Here is a 7,327-nt window from a genome sequence, read left to right on the forward strand (position 1 = left end):
TTAGCCACATAGGCCTTGGACATAGCAAGTACATAATAAATTATTGTTGGAGAGGGAGGTGTGGTGGGACAGTGGAAAGAGCGTGAAATCTGGAGGCGGAGGACCTGCGTCCAAATTCTGCTACCAGTAATTAACACCTTTATAATTTTGGACAAGTCACACAATCGCCCTGGCATCAATTTACTCATCTGTAAAATAGGAGAGTTGTACGAGATGGTCTTTGAGCTTCCTTCTAGTTCAAGCTCTATAATCTTGCACTAAAACCCTCCTCTGATAGCCTACCTTGATATGGAAGTGACTCTTAAGTTCTCAAAGGCTTTGTTCAGGGAGCATAAGCTCTGGTTGGTTGTACCAAACTGGAAAGGTTGTGAGAATTCTTCTCATGGATCCTTTTTTCCCTGCTCTCCCTTCCCCTTCCTTAACACCATTCCTAAATTGTTATCATCATTTACAACTCATCTGAGAAGGAGCCTGGGAAAGATCTGTTCAGTTCAAAATAAACGATAATGGGAGAATTTTCTTTAACTAACATCTGAAGATCATACTTGTTTTTCTAAAATCATTGTTAGATTGCTAATCCGCTTCTGACTCAATGTTTAGACCTGATTGCATCCCCAGTGTGTGTTTATGTAGTCTATTTCTTCCTACATACACTATCTTGTACTTATCCCTAAGAAATGTGTGTCTTTTCTAAGAATTTCTTCAAGGTTATGTTCAATTCTACCCCTGCTTTACAAGATGTTTTCTTAACTCCTTTCTATCACTTTAGCATTGCCTGCAGACTTGATGAGACTGTCCCTCTATGCCATTATCTTGGTCATTTGTAAAAAGAACGAAAAACAAAACCTGTTGAATAGTATCAGGCTCAAAATCAACATTACTTATGTCCACAAAGTTTGAATAATAGTGCAGGATAGACAATGTGCTGTAAGTTGGCTGATGTGACATAGGAAACTTTTTCTTAAAAAGGGCTAAATTCAAAATAGATGAAATCTACCAAGATTTTGAATCCTTTGCAAGACACTAGACACATTTTATAGGATTTCTCCTTTATGAATCTAAACCAGACCATTGTAGGTATGCATTAATAACAGAAATGATGTGTGTATGTGTGTATATATGTTTATAATGCATAAATATGTTTAAAATGAGGGTTGTGACATCTGTTCGTGCCATATCTCTCCATTAATAAGAGGGATAATATTCTACTCTTTCTTTGAGGGCATAGGAACATTTTTTTTCCTTTAATGTAAGTTAAAAATGTGCTGTGGATTGCAGAAATTACTTCAAGACAATAAGTAAAATTAGTGCTTGTTATATGATGTATTTAGAGTAAGTACAAAGAAACTAACAAGTATTGCTGAGTTCTCCAATTCAAGCAAGTTTGGAAAATGCCTAGAAAAGTAATTTAACTGTCCTTCTAAGATATTGGGCCTCAAGAGTAGATTATGAGGAGTGTGGCTGCCCCCACCTGTCATCCAGGCTACCTGAGAGGCCGAGGCTGATGGATATCTGGAGTTTAGGAATTCTGAGCTGCAGTACGTTAAGCTGATCAGGTGAACACAGTAAGTCTGGCACCAATGGGGGGTGGGGGGGGAGAGCAGAAGGGGGAGGGAACTAGGCTGCCTAAGCAGGGGCCTAGGTCAGAAAACCAGAGCTTGTTAAACTGCTTAACCTAAACAGTAACAGGATTGTTCCAGTGATTGGCTGTTGCATTTCTAGCCTGGGTGAGATAGGAAGACCTCATCTAAAAAAAAGTATATTATAAACTTTTAATTTTGCCTATATTCTAATTCACTGTAATCTCCAGGGGCTTGCTTTATTTGCCCAAGTAGGAATGAACTAGAATACATCTACTAGTTAGTAACAGTGCTCTTTGTGGGGATGGGGGAAAGATTAGTAGGATGATAACCTTACTTATGATTCTTTCCATTTCTTTTGTTCTTGTAGGGTTCAAAGGAAAGATCATATAATTCAGGGGATGATTAGACTGGACTGACTAGGGACCTTCCTTTAATGATTGCTAAAGTTCCAGTATTTGGGGGGTTAAGATATTAAATGCTTTACACTTCTGGTATTGACTGAAGTTTACAGATAAGGAAAGTATAGCCCTAATTTGGACTATTGGAATCTCAGGACCATTAGGAACCTTTGTGATTTTACAGATGAGGCTACTGGGATCCACTGTGGATTGGTTACTTGCCTAAGATTACCCAATTGGTTAATAGCAGAGCTGGGGATAAAACAGGCCTCATTTCTTAGTCCAGTGATCTTTCCACAATACTCCCTGCTTCTTTTAAGGGTGGTTAAGTAATTGGTAGGGAAGAGAATCAAAAGAAATGCTAGCTGAAATCAGAAATATTATTTTTTTTCTTATGCCTACATTAAAATTTGCCGTTTTCTCATTTACATTTAGAAATAATGAAGAAGAGGGAAAGGTTTTAAAGAGAAAGGAGTAGAAAAGAGAAATACCATATTGGGAAAAATGTAAAGGGCAAGGAGAGCAACAAAGGAATATATTAGGAGAATGACCTTTTCATGTCAGGGAAAACCAGAAGTTAAAATGGAAGCAGAGAGTGTAAGAATGAAAATGTGTATTCTGCTTACACAGCCATTTCTAAAATTGAGTGATAAAATTATTTTAAAGTTAGCAGTTTATTTTAGCTGATTTCTTTAAAGAAAAACATAAATGACTTTCTTTTGTTTGAAATTATGTTGAAACTTGGTCCTGTTCACTATCATAATAAGCTATTCATTATTAATTTTAGTAGAATGGGCCTACCCTTTCTACCTTCCCCCAATGCTTGTTGAAATATGTTGGTAATTTAGTAATTGAACTCCTTATTTTCAGCTTTGACTTACCTGCCATTTTGTGTTATAATAGTTCCCTGTTCCATAGAGGTAGAAGGAAAAAAAAATGAAGACAGCAGAAAAAAAAACAGGTCATTTTGTATCAATAAGAATGAAGTGGTCCCTAGAAGCTACTGCCAGTGAATAGGAACTGGACATCTTGGGTCTTTTCCAAATTTTACAGCATTTTTTCTACGTGACCTTGAAAAAGTCACTTAGCCACTTTTTGCCTCATTATACTTTTCTGTATGCTTTATTACAAATTAATGTTGTAAAGTACTGCCTATGACCCAGAAGGAAGGAAGGTACAGTATTATAATGGTGAGAGGGGAAAAGAGAGAGGAGGGTATGAACCAGCTCCTCTAATTGCTTCAAGGTTTGCCAGATTTTCAGACTTTCTTTGGGCCATATGTCTGTCAACCTCCTGGTCTATTGACATTATGACTGTGTACCATATGCCTGGTTCCCTAATGAGAATGGTTTTGCACTGCCACATGATTTTTGTGTTTATTAGTTGGAACCCATTAAGCCTAAGGTAAGAAACTGGTTTCCTACCGTCACAGCTCTGGAGAAAGCCATACTGAAAAGATCTGTCTTTCATAGCAATTTAAACCTTATTGAAGCTCAAGATCAGGTGAAGAGCATTATGCACCCTAGGAGTGTAATGATTGAAAGTGTCACACCTGCTCTGCTCCATGACTGAAAAGAACCTGACAGGGTAATAGAGAGCGATGATAATGTTAAAATGTATGAGCAAAGTTATTTAGCTCAAGAAAGCTCAGGTTTTTTTGGTTGTTGATTTTTTTTTCCCCTCTTGCAAACCCGTGGATGGAATGCAGACCTTACCTATAAGAAACTCTAATAAATTAGTCATTCATTTAGTCAACAAGACTTTGTTGAGCATCTAGAGGGCACATAATACCCCAGGAGGTTCTTTGGTAAATGAGACAGTACTGAGACAGGTAATTAACCCATGAATATCCCCCTTCTGTATGCCACATTTTGCTTTTTTTTTCTTCTTTTGCCTTGATTCTAGTCTGCAATTGAATTGCTAACTTAGGCACTTGAATTTAAGATAACAATAGACAATCAGAGTAATCCCCTACTCACTCTTACTCTTCTAGGCCCTTACACAGTTATTTCTTTCTATTACACTTTATGTGGTACAATCTAGAGTAAGAATTCTGAGGGGGAAAAAACAATTAAAAAAAAGAAGCCTAGCCTTTCTGGCTGGTCACTCAGGTGCTTATGCCCAGTCATAAGAAGAAGGAAGCAAGAACAGGTAGTAGTGTATCCACTATGAAAATCAAGTTTTTCTTTAAACATTAGAAAGGAGTATGGTAACAGTGAAACTTAAGAGCTCTTCCTCTTCCACCAGAATGGTCACTTGTCTCCTTCCTATTTGCCGCCAGTGTTAAGAGCAACAAGCACTGGCTTCCAGGGTGGATAAAATGAGATGTACCACTTAATTGAAATAAACATATTTATGGAGTCTCTGTGTCCCTCACAGTGAGAAGAAATTATGAAACCTGAAAGAGGGGTGGAGGGAAGTGATTTTTTTTAAATTCTTTTCTTCTTCTCTAAAAGCAAAAATGAAGTGCAACAAGTGAGTCCATTATGCAAATAAAGCGTATGCATACTTTTTCTTCAGGATTGGTTTTCTCTTAGGTATTTTATGTTCCCATCTGTTTACAAAAGATAAATACAAGCACAGCAATTTAAATTTGGCAATTTTTCTCAGGCATAACAGATTTAGACTTTGGTGAGCAGAGCTTCATCAACCTTTATTGAATTCCCTCCTCCAGTGGAGAATTCAACTAAGCACTAGGGCAGATTACAATGGGAGGTCCTAGGTCTGGAGTAGCTGACTTTTATGAGCTCTTGTTTAAAGAATGTGTTTGTTTTTATGCTACTTGGCAGTTTGAGAATGGCATACCAAATCATCTGTGACAGCTTCAAAAATGGGAGAAGATTAAGCTTTACACTGGATTACAAATTGGAAAAAGTATTTGACTTATAAGTCATTATTTATTGTACTAATAAACAGGATGTCATCTTTCATTTTCTATATAGATGTACATTTTAGAAATATATTGTACCTGTACATTTCTGGTATGGATTTTATGAATAGTATGTGGCAAAAAAGACCATTAGAAATGCAGAAGAGTAACATATTTGGAAGGGATTTGAGAAATGATTTTTAAAAAAAGGAAATTATAATGAACAAAAATAAATTAATCCTATCTCCTGATCTTTTCCTATTAAATCTTCTTGCTTTTTATTATAGTAAATATTCCTGGGTTGCTTATCTCCTTTGTTGGCTCAAATAATAGCAGACAAACCAGGTTTTTGTTGTGTGTTCATGACAAATAGCTGGGTAACCTTGGGCAAGTCACTTAATTTGACTAAATCTGTTTCTCTGTCTTCAGGTGCTTTATAACTCTAAAGTCCTTTGATTAGAGAGTTTTACATAACACCATATTTTAATAAATGTCAAAGTAATTTTAATAACCAAAAGACTTGTAGATTTGATAAAAGAAAAGGGTTTTTTGTTTTTTTTTAAATAGTAACCTGACAAAAAGTATGAACTTCTTCTTAAATCAATAAGAATTTATTAAGTGTGCTAGGCACTGTTCAGAGAGCAGGGGATACAAGCAGAGGCAAAAAATCCCCTCTCTGGAACAGCTAATGGTGGGAAGACCATACAAACAACTCTGTACAGACAAGATGTATTTGGGTTAAATTGAAGGTAATCTCAAAGGAAAGGCCCTAAGATTAAGGAGGATCAGGACAACTATTCTTACAGAATATATAATTTCAGCTGAGACTTAAAGGAACCAGGGTAGTACAGAGGTGGAGAGGGCAGAGAAAGAGTTTCAAGCCTGGAGGACTATCAAGGAAAATGCCCAAAGTTGGAAAATGAAGCATCCTGTGTGGAAAAAATAGCAGGAAGTTCTATATTACTGGAACACAGATTTCTTGGAAGGGAGGCTAGGAAGGTCTTTTATACCAGCGTCTAGGTAATGAAGGGCTTTGAAGGCTGGAGGTGTTTTGTGTTTGATGCAGGCAGTGATAAACAGACAGTGATATGGTCAGAGTTGTACTTTAGTTTCAGAGCTGAGTAGATGATAGACTGAGGTAGGAAATGCTTGAAGCAGGGAGACCATTCAGCGTTCTATGACAATAGTTCATCTGCAGTGATGAGGGCCCGAACCAGTGTAGTAGCAGTGGCAGAGGAGAAAAGGAAGTAAACACAAAATATGTTGCAGAGGTAGGAAAAACAAGGCTTGGCAATTGTTTGGATTGGTTGAGAAAGAGCCAAGGTATGGGGTGGGGAACCTGTGACCTTGAAGCCACATGTGGAATGATGCTATGCTCCTGGGTTGTGGGCATGAGTGACAGGAAGGTGGTGATAACCCTGGGCAGTTACAGGTAAGTTAGGAAGAGGGAAGGTTTTGGGGGGAGTTGTGTGTTGAACACATTGAGTTTAGGAGGTCGCTTTGACACTCTGTTCAAAATGTACAATAGGCAATTAAAATGTGATAGTAGAGTTCAGGGCTTGACAAATAGATCAGGGGATCATCTCCATAAGTATTATAATAGAATCCATGGGAGTTGATGATATCAGAGGGAGAGAGAGGAAGGAGAAGAAAACATATCCCAGAACAGAGGCTTAAGGGACACCTATACTTAGGAGGAATGACCCAGATGAAGATCTAACAAAGAAGACTGAGGAGTGATCAGATAGTAGGGGTATCAGGACAGAATAGTGTCTGAAAAACCTAGAAAGAAGAGAGTATCAAGGAGGAAAAGGGTGATCAACAGTGTCAAAGGCTGCATAGAGTTCAGAAGGGACAAGAACTAAGAAAATGCCATTAAATTTGGAAGTTAATGGATCATTTATAACTTTGGAGAGAGCAGATTCAGTTGAATGATGAGGTAGGGAGCAAACTGCGAAGTTAAGGTAGTGAAAGGAAAGGAAGTGGAGGTACAAATCATAAACAGCCTTCTTAAGAAGTTTAGGCACAAGGGGCAGCTGGGTGGTGCAATCAGTAGAGCACTCGCCCTGGAGTCAGGAGGACCTGAGTTCAAATTTGGCCTCAGACACTTGACACATTTACTAGCTGTGTGACCTTGGGTAAGTCACTTAATCCCATTGCCCTGCCTTCCCCCCTGCAAAAAAAATTTTTTTGAAGAAGTTTAGGCACAAAAAGGTGGAGAAAAATGGAAAGATAGCTAGTGGAGATGGATGAATCAAGGTCTCAATAGAGAGGGTGGGAGAAAAGGGAATCATAAGAGATTTGAAGAAGGATAAGGTTTTGGGACGGCTTGGTGACAGCTTGCTGAACAACTAATTATGAGTGGGAACACCAAAGAGTAAAGGAGGTATAAAAGGACTGCCTTGCCTTCATGAGGTCCCATTTGTGATTATTTAACACGAATTTTTAGTAAGTGGTCCCAACCAACAGAGTTTTGT

Source organism: Trichosurus vulpecula, chromosome 1, assembly GCF_011100635.1.
Source record: "Trichosurus vulpecula isolate mTriVul1 chromosome 1, mTriVul1.pri, whole genome shotgun sequence".
NCBI classification, from domain to species: Eukaryota; Metazoa; Chordata; class Mammalia; order Diprotodontia; family Phalangeridae; genus Trichosurus; species Trichosurus vulpecula.